General features: G+C 41.7%; 1 protein-coding gene across 1 annotated transcript in view; it reads left to right on the top strand.

Annotated features, from left to right (window-relative positions):
• The window catches only part of PRELID2 (PRELI domain containing 2), a 336,985-nt gene that overhangs the window by 279,815 nt on the left and 42,487 nt on the right, over positions 1-14,683 (top strand). The window contains exon 7 of the transcript XR_006653282.2: positions 189-250. The gene's annotated coding sequence lies outside the window, so the exon portion shown is untranslated. The remainder of the gene's footprint in view (positions 1-188; positions 251-14,683) is intronic.

Genomic DNA, 14,683 nt, shown 5'->3' with positions numbered 1-14,683 from the left:
GAGTGAATAGGCCACTGGGGAATGCAGCCACCAGCCAGCCCAAACCTGAATGGCTCTTGTGACAACAGGGACCAGAGGTCTGCCTATCTGCTTTTTTTCTAGGGAAGACAAGGAATCTGGTTGAAAAATTCAGAAATACATGTTCCACCTGAGTCACCCATTAATACACTTCTTACATTTTGCTACAGGCATTCACTCTCTGGTTTGTTGAACCTTCCCATGTCACTGCATGCCACTCCTCCATCATCAGGTAAGAATGTGTATGCATAATGTCACTTAATCCTTGCAGACTGTCTGCAGCTTTTATTCCCATTCCATGGATAATAACACTGAGCCTTAAGTCATATGCTGCTACAGCTTGATTCTAAGTCCTTTGTTCTTAACTATGTTACACTGTGTATGTCATTATTCTCTCTGACCCTCCCACCACAACATTCACATATTTATTCATTTAAGGTGATGAACAATTGAATATATACAAGGGACTAACATTAAACTGAGAAATTAAGATATAAGTGTTTGTAAGAATATAGGTTTCTGGAATGTATTTATTCAACCAAGATCTATTGAGACCTTACCCTGTGCTAGGTGATGCTCTTGTTGTGGTCACAGCAGTGAATAAGACAGAGAAAGTCCTGGCTCACATTCCTAGTGAAGGGGGACATGATAAAGAAGTCAACAAATAAATAAATGAATTAACTTAAATCTGTACATATAGTGAACAAAACAAAAATGGACAATGGATTAGACAGTCATTGGGGGTACATGAGCTGTGGCCAGGTACCCCAGTGTGTATGGGAGTCTGTGTACATTGGGAATACAATGGCCAGAGAGGGCCTCTGAAAGGAAGTGGCATTGAACCTGAAGATAGAAGGAGGTACCCAGGAGGCAATGTGGGAACCGACTATTCTAGGTGCTGGGAGTGGTCCAGCAGATGGGATTACAGGTCCTAATGCTTTACTGCCCAGCAGTGGGATTGTATATTCATCCCATTTGCCAGGTTGCTTTGCCATACCTTCCCATTGTGGGTGGAACATAGTTTCCTGCTTCTCTGATGCTGGATGTGATCATATGACTTATTTTGGCCAATGGAATGATCTCTAAAGCTTTAAATATGGCTGCATGGTTTGACTTGGTCTCATATTCCTGGCACTTATGATGAAAAGAACACGCCCTGGGCAGCACAAGTTCAAGAAGGATGTGGTAGGCATGGGGCAGATTTGAACCCAAGCTCAGCCTGCTAGCAGCCTGAAGCAGGGCTGGTTCCTGCAAAGACAAAACTGACTTGCAGACCCTCACTTCTCCACCACACACACAAGCACTTATTTGACTGATAGAAGAAAAAAAACCCTGCAGTTTATTTGACTATTAAAAGACCAAAACCCCTGACATGGCAAGAAGCTTGGAGTGTTCCAGGGACAGAAAAAAGGCCACTGTGGTTGGAACAGAGTGAGCGAGTACTAGTATTCACAGTGAGGAAGGAAGGGGCCACATCTGGCTGGGTCTTGTGGGTCATGTCAAGAATTTTCCACTTTATTCCAACGGTGAGGATTTCTGGCAGGAGAGTCACATGATCTGATTTACATGTTGAAAAGATCAGTTCAAGTGTTATGTTGAGAATAGGACATAAGGTGTTAAGATCAAGAAAGAAGGGAGACCAGATAAGAAGTTAGTACAATAATTGATAAAAAGGTGGTGGAGACCACCATGCACTGGTATTCGGAATGTGTGCTGCTGAGAGCTGATAGAAGGGTGGGAGCATGAGAGCTGAACTGCAACCCAGACTGGCCCTGCTGTGGGTTCTGTCCTGGGACCACACCTGCACAGAGGAAGTGCCTTTTCCTGATCCGTACAGAAGCATCATATGAACTGGGGTGGCCTTGGCACGGATGGTGGTTTGCAGTAGGGTGGCAGCAGACCCGGTTCATTCCTTTCTCTTTTGTGATGATTTGATAGGTAGTATTGATCAGAAGGGAAATCTGTTGCATCAGAGAAGCAAATGTATCAGATTAAATAAACAATGTGTCTGGAACTAGTGTTATTGTAAAGGTATACCATGGCCTTTGTGTATGCGTGGAAACATTCTGTATGTTATGTTATTGAAAAAGAACATAAATTAGTGGGTTTGGGAGAATAAATATGGTGTACTTGCTTAGATACATGAGGACAGAGGCCAGGTGAAGCCGAAGAGACTGCAGTATTTATATTTTTGGGTCTCCCAGATGCAAGGTGAACAAGAACATATGCCCCCAATGTGAGATGAACAAGAACATACTGAGATTCATCCATGTGAAGAAGGTCTGGGTGGTTCTTGGCTGAGTGGGCACCACTGTCAGTAGCCCAGGTTAAAGGGTCCCTGCTAGGTAATGATATGATTAGATAAGCCATATGCAGATGAAGTCAACATCCGTCATTAATGACAGAGTGAAGTATGTCTGAAGAGAGCCATCTCCTCTTTGAGGATGAATCTAAACAGAATCTGGAAAGGGCGAATGGAGGACAACAACTGAAGGGTCATCACCAAATAAGAAAGGCACACTGTGCTGAGCCTGTGTGTTCAGGCAGGTCACCCTGTGGCAGTGTGCCAGCCAGACAAATGAGCCAGGTGTTTGCAACTCCACATCCCCTTCCCAGTCCTGCCTGTTGTCATCTGGGCATCGAAAGAAATTTCAGAGAGAACAATATCATCTAAGAGAGTTTAAAAATAAAACACTTCTAGGAAACATTATATGCTCTGTTTGGAATTAAGTGAATTTTTAGCGGTGTCTGTTAAGTGTTTACTGGGAGCTAGATGCTGTGCTAAGTCTTTCATCTTTATCTCAACCTCTGGAGTGGAGGTTTCATTGCTTCCTTTGTAATAACTGAGATTTGATAAAGTTAAGTTGATCCAGCCACAGATCACAGGCAGGATCTGTTCTAGCCTGGGCTTATGCCATGGTAACATGTGCTGCTCAGTGATTCTGGGGTGCTCACTGCTCCACATGGGAGCATCACTTTCTAGTCCTGGGGTTCAAAGCATCGTTTCTGAGGTCAGCCTGCCTGGATTTGAGTTCTGACCTGAACACTTGGGAAAATTGAGCAAGCATCCCTAAGCCTCAGTTTCTTTGTTTCAAAAATTGGCGTAATAACTTACTATAGAGCCTGGCCCAAGGTAAGGTGATTTTTCTTATTTTTTATAATGTGCTGTGAGACTCTCACTGGCTTCTCTGAGACTTTTAATTCAAGGTAGAGGCAGAACCTATGGCATGTTCCCCAAACTTGCACACTGGTTTTGTTAAAAACAAAAGTGTGTCATGATTGAATGAGTTCAGGAAATAATTCTTGCAGAATTGCCGTGCAAACCAGCATGTTAAAAAATGGCAAAGTCTTGCAGTAAAGAAATTTTGTTTAGTTCACTATTTCCTACATTGATTTGGCCATGGAAACAGTTCATATTGTCACTCAGGATGAGAAAACTTCTGGCTTCAAATCCTGCCTGTTATACATTTTACCCTAGTCATGTCTCTATCTTTTCTATGCCTTCATTTTCTCATCTGGAAAATGTGAACAATAACTGTGCTTTTTTCATAGGATAGTTTGTAGATATGCATAGAAAATGACTGACATCTAGTAGGATCTTAATAAATGTGAGCTCATTATTTTCACTACTATTTTTAAAAGTCTGAATGCTAATATCATTTTAAGTATGCTTTATGTGACCCAAATATTTGTTTCTCTCTCCATTTTATCACTGTTGTTATAGTGTATACCTTTTTACTATATGTGGCTTTATGTTTTAATTTTTCAGTTACATTTGACATTCAGTATTATATTAGTTTCAGGTATATGGCATAGTGGTTAGACATCTATATAATTTATAATGTGATTCCCCCAATAAGCCTAGTACCCACCTGGTACCATACATAGTTATTTCAATAGTATTGCCTATATTCCCTATGCTGTACTTTACATCCCTGTGAGTATTTTGTAACTGCCAATTTATACTTCTTAACTCCTTCTTTTCACTCAGTCCCCCAACTCCTCCCTCTCATCTGGCAACCATCAATTTGTTCTCTGTATCTCTGAGCCTGAAAGAAAATGTGGCACAAATATACAATAGAATACTACTTGGACATAAAAAAGAATGAAATGTTGCCATTTACAACAACATGGATGAGCCTAGGGGGTGTTATGCTGAGTAACATAAGTCAGACAGAGAAAGACAAATACCATGTGATTTCACTTATATGAGGAATGTACTACATGTGGCTTTACATTGTGGAGTTAGGTGTACAAGGTAGGGATACATGGGAATAGGAACAGGGGCCTCACAATGGCTCGGAGGATTAAATGGAGTCATGGACTTTGAAAAGTAGAAAGTACCACACCTACAAACCAGTTATCACTCTTCTTGGGGCTTTTAAACTCAGGGTGATGGGAAAGTTGGGTTCTGTGATAGGCCTTCTCATGAGGGACCCACTACCACTAACCTCCCAGCTGCCACCTCAGCTTCCACCCCCTTTGGAACCTTCTCCCAGCCATTCACTCTGCAGCTGTTAAAAGCTACTGCCAGAGGCAGGGAAATTAAAGCTCGTTTTTTAAAATGTGTTTACTGTGTGAGTTGTACCTGCCTTTCTTTCAGTGGGTTTTGGGCTCCTAGTAGTAAGCCTATCTCTCAGATATATCTCATTTATTTGAAGTCCTTATTAATGATATCTGACAGATATGGCAGAAATAGACCTTCTGGGCATCAAGAGCTAGGAAGTCATTAATTTGCTTCCCTGAATAACCACTGGAGAGCACAACCATGGCTACTGGTGACCTGCTGATTACTGTCAATTAATTAACTAATTAATGTGCTTATTAATTCATTACATGTACAAGTGGTTGTTATATATCAGGTACTGTGTGCTAAGCTTTGTGAGGATAAAAGAAATGAATGAGGCCTGGTGTCTGCCCTTGAAAATCTTTAAATTCAGGCGGGAAGAAAATGCATGTGCACAAATAACTTTCACTTTCCCAAATGTGTAATAGATGTGTGTGTGGCGGGCTAAAATTAGCCTGGTGGCCGTTTGAACACCTCCTACCCTTTCACATAGCTTCCTGTTACCTCTGCGTTAATTTTCTTCCTCTGCTCCCTGGAGAGTCTGCCTCTGCCAGACAGTTTCTAGGGGTGTGTATGTGTGTGTGTGTGTGTGTGAGGGAGGGGGGATAAAAGTGCAGAATCAGAGAATGTACAGAGAAGGACAAAAGAAAGATTTTCTGGGAAAGTTTCAGTTTTATTTACATAATAAAGATGGAAGAGAGGTGTGAAAATCCATTAAAAAGGCTGCAGGCAAGATTGGAGTGGAAGGCCTGTAGGGGTGCTCCCACGCCCTGCCCTACGTCTGTGGTGCAGTAGAAGGAACCCTTGTCTAGAATAGCCCTCCCCACGTTCTCATCCCCTCTATGGAAGAGTGACTTCTGTGTCCCCCAGGATTTGCACAAGGCTCACCATTAGACCACGGTCCTGAATTGCAGTTATTTGTTATTCCCGAATAAACCCATCTGGCTGTTGATTGACTTAAGGTAGAGGAAAGCAGGAAATAAGGTGCTGGAGTACAGGAGCAGATGTTTCCTCATGGAAAGATGACTGGTGCTTGAGGGAATTCTAGAATTACTGTTTAAGGGAGTTTTTTGCCTTTAGAGCTGTACTTTTTAAAATGTCACCCTACTCTGGGACTGAACCACATAGGTCACGGCCTTCAGAGGGGTATAGATATGGCATCTTATGGCATGCAGAGGAGATAGAAACCACTCATACAGGGAAGGCCAGGGAAATATCATGGAGGTGATGGCTTTTGAATTGGGTCCCAAAGAGTGGATGACTTTTGTTATGTAGTAAAAGAGTCTGCAGAGAGACTTTTCAGGGCAGGAGGCACTTTTAAAATAAAGTCACAGAGTGGAGCAAAGTCTTAAGGAGCTACTGCTGCAAATAGCCTGAATTTTACAGGGCAGTAAGGAAATATACCATAAAAGCTGGTTGAAGTCAGAAATCAGTGAAGTATGCTCTAACACAACACTGATTTTTGTCACGATATCTCCTTCTTCAGTTGAATGGATGGGGGGGCATGAGGGTGGAGGTGGAGCTAGATTCTTAGTTTGTTTTTTGTGGTTGTGAGTGACATACCCAGATCAGGAGGGATTATTTTTTCCCACTGTGTTTGCACCCGTTGGCAGTGTAATTTGAAGCAACCGCTTTTTACTGCAGTTTTAAGGAGACCAGGTCCTCCCTCTTCTTGCCTTTGGGAAATCATCGTAGAGGTACACGATCTGTGCTCTGCCACCAAGGACAGGAGGGAATGCTGGAGATGGTTTAGTGCAGCAGCAGTGGTGGTGGCCTGTGCAGCAGCTGCAGAGCGATCTCCACCTTGTAGCTGTGGGAACCACATGGCCGTTGCCATACTTCTTGGATATCCAGACCTACTAGGCCCCTTGCTCCTTTTGAAGCCTAGTGCCCCAGCCACTTGCCTTTCTCTCCCACTTTGCTAGCTTTCTGACAAGTCCCATTTAATTAAATTACTCAAAATATCTGTTACTTGTAACTGAGGACATCAACTGACTCTTGGACGGGAAGCTTTCCTTAGTCATCTGTGAACAGAAGACCATCAGCTCAAAAGCATGCTCTGGAGGAGGCCCTTACTTATGGAGCCCAGAATGTTGACAAGGTCTCAGAGGGTTCTACCTTTTGCAGCAATTTGTTTCTGCTTTGCTACATGATGTTCCTGGGAGCAAGGAGAGGATAGTTACTATCTTTTCCGGATATCAGAATGGGAAGTCCTGGGAGGTTAAGTGAGGAGCCCAAAGTACTAGAGCTGGTCAGTTCTTAACCAAATTCTTAACTAGAGTCTGGCTTACAGGGGTGTATGAGGGAAGTGCAGCCTGTGGAATTCCACATCTGTTTGTGGAGTAAGTACAAAGCCTTTGGTTGTATGTTTTTGAAGAAATTAATCTTTATTCTAAAGAAAATGTCAGGAGAGCTGACTGGGATCCTTCTGTGATGTCCCCTTGTGGATGTTTCACGGGCTCCCTTTGGCATGTTTGTTTCCCTATAATCTAGAAGGTGCCTGATGATGCCTTACTTCTGTCACTAATTCTTCTGCTGGGCAGAGTGACCACAACATCCCTTAGGCCCAGCAGATAGCACAAGACACAGAAGGAAAACACCTAATGAAAACTGTGTTTTGGCTGATTCACTGTTTTCTGTTTGTCTACACTTGCCCTTCGCTAACATCCCCAATGCACTGTAGGCTCAGTGAGGCCTTGGTAGCCTCCCTTCAGGGGACCACTTCTAACTCCCACCCTACTCGGATCAAAGCTAGTGTGAGGGCTTTAAATATCAAGTGATGCCAATTATCTTTGGAGGACACTGAGAATTCCTCATCTCTTGTTAACTAAAATATTTGTTAAGTTATTGACTATTTATTAATTTTTCTTTCCTGATACCAAAGGAAATCATATTCATTTTTTAAAAAAATTGTGAACTTCAGAAAAACATGTAGAAGAAAATTACTGATGATTCTACCAGTCAGAAATAATCATTTGTGATATCCTTCTAGTCTTTTTTTCTACGTTGCAAGGACATACAAACACACACAATGTGCACACACACATTTATATATATACATAAACACATATATATACATGTGTGTATATGAATATCTATAATATACTTTAAGATAATTTCCATAGAATTCTATTTATATTTTGTAGTTTTCTTTACTCAACAACATATCAGGAATATTCCTTCATAGTTTTCAATGGCTATGCAGTATTTTAATCATGTAGATACACGATAATTTATTTAATGTATAACATATTATTAGGCATTTTGGTTGTCCTTTTTTGAATTATAAATAATATTGATCCTCTTAATCTATTTGACTTAGATAAACTCTTGGAAGCAGAATTGCTGGGTCCTCGAGAAAATGCTCAAGGAAGAGATTTAGCTTCCTAATTGGGCTCCTTGATCTTCTTTTAAAATTGCTTTGCAGTTTGACAAGTGTCTTAGTCCATTTGGGCTGCTACAGCAAAGCACCATGGACTGATGGCTTATAAACAATAGGCATTTGTTTCTCTCTCTTCTGGAGCCTGGGGTCTGAGCTCAGAGTGACGGCATGGTCAGGTAAGGACCCTCTTCTGGGTAACAGGCTTCCAGTCATGTCCTCTCATGGTGGAAGAAGAGCTGGCCCTCTGGGGCCTCTTTAACAAGGGCACTGATCCCCTTTATGAAGGCTCTGCCCTCATGACCTCATTGTCTCTCAAAGGCCCTACCTGCTCATTCTACCACCTAGGGAATTGGATTTTTCATAGATGAATTTTTGGGGAACACAAACATTCAGACCATAGCAACAAGTATGTCGAGATGGGATGGGGTGGCATAAAAAGATCCTTAGCCACAGAGAATGTACAATGGGAGTATGAGAGTTAGCACTGGTGCCTGTGGAGGGAGGCTTTCAGGCCCTAAGTAGACCTACAGTAGATTGGGAATGTTAGTAAAGCACAAGTGCAGACAAACAGAACGCAGGGTCTGGGATGATCGAGGCCCACACTCTTGGAAGCAAGGGACTTCCACAGCTCACATGTAACAGAGTCATAACAATCCTCAATCTTTTGACCATAGGAATAACCCTGTTGATGTCTGCCCAGTTGCCCAAAACATCCATCTATACGTTTGCCCAGGCATTGGCTTGCTTGCTAAGTTTCTTCCTCCTGACTGCATGATCTCTGCACACACATACACTTCAGAATATTTCGGTCACCTGTTGTGCTGATGACACTTGGGACTGGAAACATGGAATTCCACACTGCCTGAGTGAGCACGAGCAGCTTTGTGGCATACTGGCTGGTATGTGGTGGTTCTATCTTCTTGAATGGTAGCTGCAAAACAGTAGCACCCCTAAGTTACTGCTGGAAAATACTTTTTAAAGTGTCATATTTTTCTCCCCATAATACCTGTCTTATTATAGACTTCCCAGAGATAAAGTTCTAAATGGAAGTGGTTTATTAGAAGGTGAATGGAAATGGGCAGGTAAGGGGTAAGTAATGCAGGGAAGAAGGTAGCCAGGAAAGGGTGTTGTATTAGTCCAGAGGTACAGTGGATGACTGGGACTTAGTTCCTGGAGAAACTCTGAAATGTGATTCAAAATGTCAGCCTCAGAATTATCTTGGCCTGAAAAGCAGACAGTAACTGGGAAGAGACATGCATGAGATTTAGGCGGCAAACATCTGTAAAAGGATAAAGGGAGTGTGTGCAGGAGCTGGAAGGGAGAACCTCAGACCACATGGCAGGTCTGACGCTTGTGAAAGGAGAGAGGGAAAGAGGACAGTGTACAAAGAGCGTCAGACCTCAGCATAGTCCTGAAAAATCTCAGCCAGGCCAACAGATAGACCCCAAGCAAAGAAGCCCATGCAGGCAGGAATGGGCTCCCTCTGGTACCCCACTGTGCCCACACATTGGCTGGGAGAAGTCCAGGCAGAGTGGCCTTGACTGCGGACATAGTTTCCCTCCGCACTTGCTGGTAACTCCCTCTCAGCTCCTTCGTTGTTTTATCTTTCTTTTCCAGATCTCTAATCTCTGGGCCACTGCTTATTTTTTTCCGTATATACTCGATAAGTTCTCTGCTAGTGTGAGGGCTTTAAATATCATTTATATGCTTATGATTTCCAAATTTATATCTCCAGCTCTGACCTCCTCTCTGAGCTCTCTGCTCACACATCTAACTGCCTATTTGTATGCCTAATAGGCATCCCAAAGTTAAAAAGTCCAAAATAGAGGCAAAACATAACTTTGAATATTGTTCTTATTTATGCTTTTAATTTTTTCTCCTCTATCTGAATGTAAGCTTCAACAAACATAGGGAATTTCTCTTTGCCTCTTATCATGCCCTATCCCCGAGAACAGCACATAGTAGTTTATATATATAAAGGATATTCCCTAACCCCTGGGACAGACAAACTTTTGTAAGATGGACCACAGTCTGGGCTAAAGCTATAAAATCTTGGCATTACCAAAGGGGCTTATGAGCTAAGCTAATGGGCTCAGACAATTCTTATTCAATGAGGAATAATGAAGAGTTGGTGCAAAACCCAGAGGCAGTAAAGAGTTTAGTGCTTTAAAAAACACACACTGACTTGAAAGAGATAATGAAACCACCATCCTAGCAGAGAAAAGTCCAATGAGCACAATTAAACCTAACAGTATTAATGCATTGCACTAAAGGCTTCATGTAAGTCGTTGCACATAATCATCACAACAGCCTACGAAACACCAACTTTATCTCTTTCACAGCTGAGGAACCTGCGGCTCTGAGAATTTAGGACATTTTCTTAAACAGAAGGATCTGGGATTCAAACCTGGATTTATCTGATCCCATATTTCTTTTTCTTCTTACGCTGTCTACTTAGATGTAAGGGAAAGTTCAGAGGACTCATCTGAAACATTTTTAAGCTCTGCCAGTGAGGCTGGGTCTATTCACGATGAAATAACTTCCTCAAGGGGAGCCCAGAAAGGTTTGGCACTTAGGTTATGTAAGGCAAGATGGGACCAGGGACAAAAAAGTGGGTCTTGGGGCACAAAAATGTGGGTGCTGGGAGAAAGCTTGGATGAACTGAATGTGGATTTCAGCGCCCCTTTGCCTGACAGTCTGGTCTGAAAACACGTGTTACAGCAGATTTTTCAGTGCTCCTTCATCCCCTCTCATCTCTCTGTGCCCTTCTCATGGACACTAGCCTGTCTCAATGGGCAGGCTGCCAGAAATGGGGGGGACCAGAGTGCCTGGTAATGGTGACCCTGGTGGACTGTACCCATTGTGCCGAGAGGCCAAGTTTGTTGAGGAATGAGGGATGTCCACTGATTTAGCCACCTGGAGGTTTTGGGTGGCCTGGGGAAGAGCAGTTTGGGTGGAGTGGAGGAGGCCAAAATTGTTTTTAAGTGGGCTGTGGAGAGAGTGAGAGGAAAGAATACAAATCTAGGGACACACACAACATGTGTGGGTGATTAGATAATGACCTTCACCATGAGGAAAAAAAGTCACAGCTCAAATGACATGTTTTTCTGTAGTGAACAGATATTATCATGATCACACTTAGTGTACTGGAATATTAGAGAGCAGCGGCATAGTGGCTGCTGAATGAGGAATCACAAAACCTGCGTTGCAGGCCTGGTTTGAAATCTGACTAGCTAGCTGTGTGTTTCTGAGCAAGTCATTTTCCATAATTAATCCCTTATCTATACAGTGCTGGTCCTTCTAGCTGTGATTCAGTCATTTCCCTCCCCAAAGAAATTAATTTGAATTTTTTTACATAAAATCTAATTTTCTTCTTTACTTCTCATCGTGCATAATATATGTTCATTTATTGCCAATATCTTTCAAGAATGTATTTTTAAGTGTTCAGGTCTTTCTCTTTCAGTTTTTTACCTGCTCACAGAGTCATTTCTACAATGGCTTTAGAGAACTGGATGAGTGGATGCTGTCTGGATACAACCCATCAGTTATCATTACTTTGTGTGTGTGATCTTGTCAAGATGCTGCAGCCACAGGATGGCTTTTCATTCACACCACCAGTAACTCATTATGATGTAACTGTTGACATTGAGACTAAAGTTGAAATGATCATGTCCTCTGTTCTGTTCAGTTACAAAATTTGCCCGTATTTGGAAAATATCCTGCATTACGAGGAAGGTTTTTTTTTTTTTTTTGAAAGAATGCATACTGCTTCGTGTCTGTTTTCAGCTCTTTCCATGTGCACAACTGTTTGAAAATTTGGCCAGTGGTATGTGTATTTATTTTAAAGTAAACATGTTTTAGCATAACATAAAGTTTGGTAGGGCATGATCTTTGGACTAGGACCACCATATTTTCCATCTTGTTCTGCTAATATTAGATCTTCAGCTGGTTACTAGGCATCTCTAAGCTTCCTATCCCTGTGCTGTAAAACAAGAGATTCTGAGTCTTATTAGGAATAAAAAAAATAAGCTTGTAAAGTGTTAAACACAATCTGTAAAATTAAGTAACTGTTCAGGAGTTTATTATTACGCTGACCATGAAATGATGTCTTAAAAGGATAAAAATGTGACATGGTGCCTAGCCTCAAGGAATTTGTACTCCAGCAACAGCATCTGACATATATTTGGAGTACAAGGGAACTTGTGAGAGCTGTTTAGAAATAGGAAGGCAGAGGACTATGGAGATACACAGAGGGAAGGATCTTAGGGAAAGCTTCATGGTGACTATGATATTCTTGAGAGTTAGGGTTTTGTCTGGTGGGGAAGGAGGGTGAGGGGGAGTGGAGGAGCAAGAGGAGGGAGAAAAGGGAAGGCTTTCCAGGCAGAGAGAGCAGCTGGAGCAGCTGCAGCAAGGACTGATGAATAATTCCACATAGCTGCAGCAGAGCGTGAATGGAGTGTTGAATTGGGAGGTGAGATTGGCAGGTGTATTGGGGGTGGAGGTAGGGATCTCATGGAAGATTTTTAAAAGCCATGTTAAGGTGTTTACATTTTTTATAAGCAATGGTGGAAATAAAGTTTTAGGTAATAGAATCACCCAGCCAGGACACTGAAGAAATAGATTTGAGGATGCAGGGGAAGGGGAACCTGGAAGTCTTGTGGTCTTCGAGAGCAGTTCAGATGAGCCATAAGGAAAAAACTAGTGGAGGCATTTGGAGTTAAAGGAAGGGCAGAAAAAGAGAGATATGTTTTAGAGGTAGACTGGAGAGGATATGGTGACCCCCCAGACACAGGCAGTGAGGGAGAAAGAAGTATTAAAGCTGATGTCGGGGTTTTAAGATATGGGGCATGCAGGAAAAGTTGCGAAAACAAGGGTTGGTAGTTGGGGATAGACTAGGGGCTGAAATCTCTTGTCTATAAGGGCCAGGCAGGCTGGGGAGTGAATGAAGTGGGCTGGGTTGGGAAGGTGAGAGGGAGGGGTAGGGTGGTGGGGCCCACCCTGGCTGCTGGCTGGAGCCTCAATCAGCTTTGGCTGTTAGTACCCTGGAGGAATTTCCTGTCTAATAGTGTTGAATCTTTCAATTAACAAGAGAAACTGAATTTCAAATTTTAAAGTGATTTCCCCTCATTTATTTCTTTAGATTTGATTATCTTTAAATACTGTGTGTCAAAAGGGCGTGGGTTGAAAACTTATGATACATTTGTAATTTTCCTGATTGCCTGATAGTCTCATCCATACATCTGCCTAAATCACTGCTATATTTTCATTTAGCATTTACATGCACATTTCCAATTGCTTTAGGATGAATGTTATATGTACTTAATGATTACTTTTAGTTCAAGTCCCAGTAAATGGCTCATTTTTGTCCATTTCCCCAGTTTCTTGTGCAAGATACTAATTTCAAGAGATCTTAAGAAGCAATCAATGCATTTAAAATATGGAATCTAAAATGGATGTTTTTTCAGATGGGAGAGGTATGGATGTGCATGCTTGTTTGTGGGTTGTTTACATAGTTTTGGTTAAAAAGGAAAGTGAGGACAATTGCATTTTTGAATAGCTATGACTGAACTTGTGGAGCTTGAAATGTAAGAGCATGAAGGAGGAGATTTTAAGAATCTAGGGAAAGGCACAAAGAAAGGAACAAATTCTGGGTAACATGTTGATTTGTCAACCCAATCATAAAAAATCCTATACTTTCCATATGAAAGAGTGATGATAGGTCAATTGATTTTATTTGAACCAACATCTTTTATGAAATACTGAGAAAAAATTCATTGGTGTTTGGTAGAATTGAGGTATTATTTACAAAAATTCAAATAGATTTTTCAAATATAAGCATCCACATCACATCTATGCAAAATTGATCTTTATATTGCAAGCTTGATGTCACTGAAATAATGAAAAAATTGGGGTGGAAATGTAATCTCCTAAGGTTTTGAAAAAAATAACAGTGTGTATCTCATTACTGAGAGAAAGCTAATGGCAGAGAGCAGGTTCTGAGGCATATTTCTGAAAGTAAAATGGATCAATTAATTCTCTTCCCAATCCTTTCATCTTTCCAATGTGCTATGCATCTTACAGCTGGTTGCCTGGTAACCTCGTGATTATTAGGGACAATCATATCAACAGTGAGGGTACAGGTGACTGCGCATGTGATCCTCTCTCTCTTCTTAGGCTGAGGTGGCGCTTGGGTCTAAGATGAAAGGCTTTTTTGGCGCAGCGAAAGAACACTGGACATCAGGTGACTATCCCACCTCTACCACATGCTGGCTGTGGCTCGTGGGAAAGTTATTGGACCTCAGCCAGCCTCATTTTCCTCATCTGTAAAATGGAGGTAGCCTTAGCACCTACCTCTCAAAGTTGTTACAAATCTGACATGAGATCATGTATGTAAAATGTGCAAATACAAGATACAACTGTTTTTTAGTATTAACAGCTCTAATATTGCTACTACTAAATTGAATAGGGCTTGCTGTTTTCATAGGCCAATTAGAAAAACTGAAGTTATTGTTACTGAGGCTGAATTAAATAGCTAATGATGATGCTTTATGAATCAGGCAGAGTTCTTTAGTTGAAATAAAAGAAACTGACTCTGGCCAATGAAAGCCAAAAGACACTTATTGAAAGGATATCTATGGTGTACTTATTCAGAGGGTGGCTCATGTTCTTTATTTCCATCTACTGGAAAATTGACCTAGTGTACTGTTTTCGTTAGA

This window comes from Desmodus rotundus, chromosome 10, assembly GCF_022682495.2.
Source record: "Desmodus rotundus isolate HL8 chromosome 10, HLdesRot8A.1, whole genome shotgun sequence".
NCBI lineage: Eukaryota > Metazoa > Chordata > Mammalia > Chiroptera > Phyllostomidae > Desmodus > Desmodus rotundus.
The sequence above is the reverse complement of the archived record's forward strand: the minus strand, read 5'-3'. Positions and strand labels throughout refer to the sequence as shown.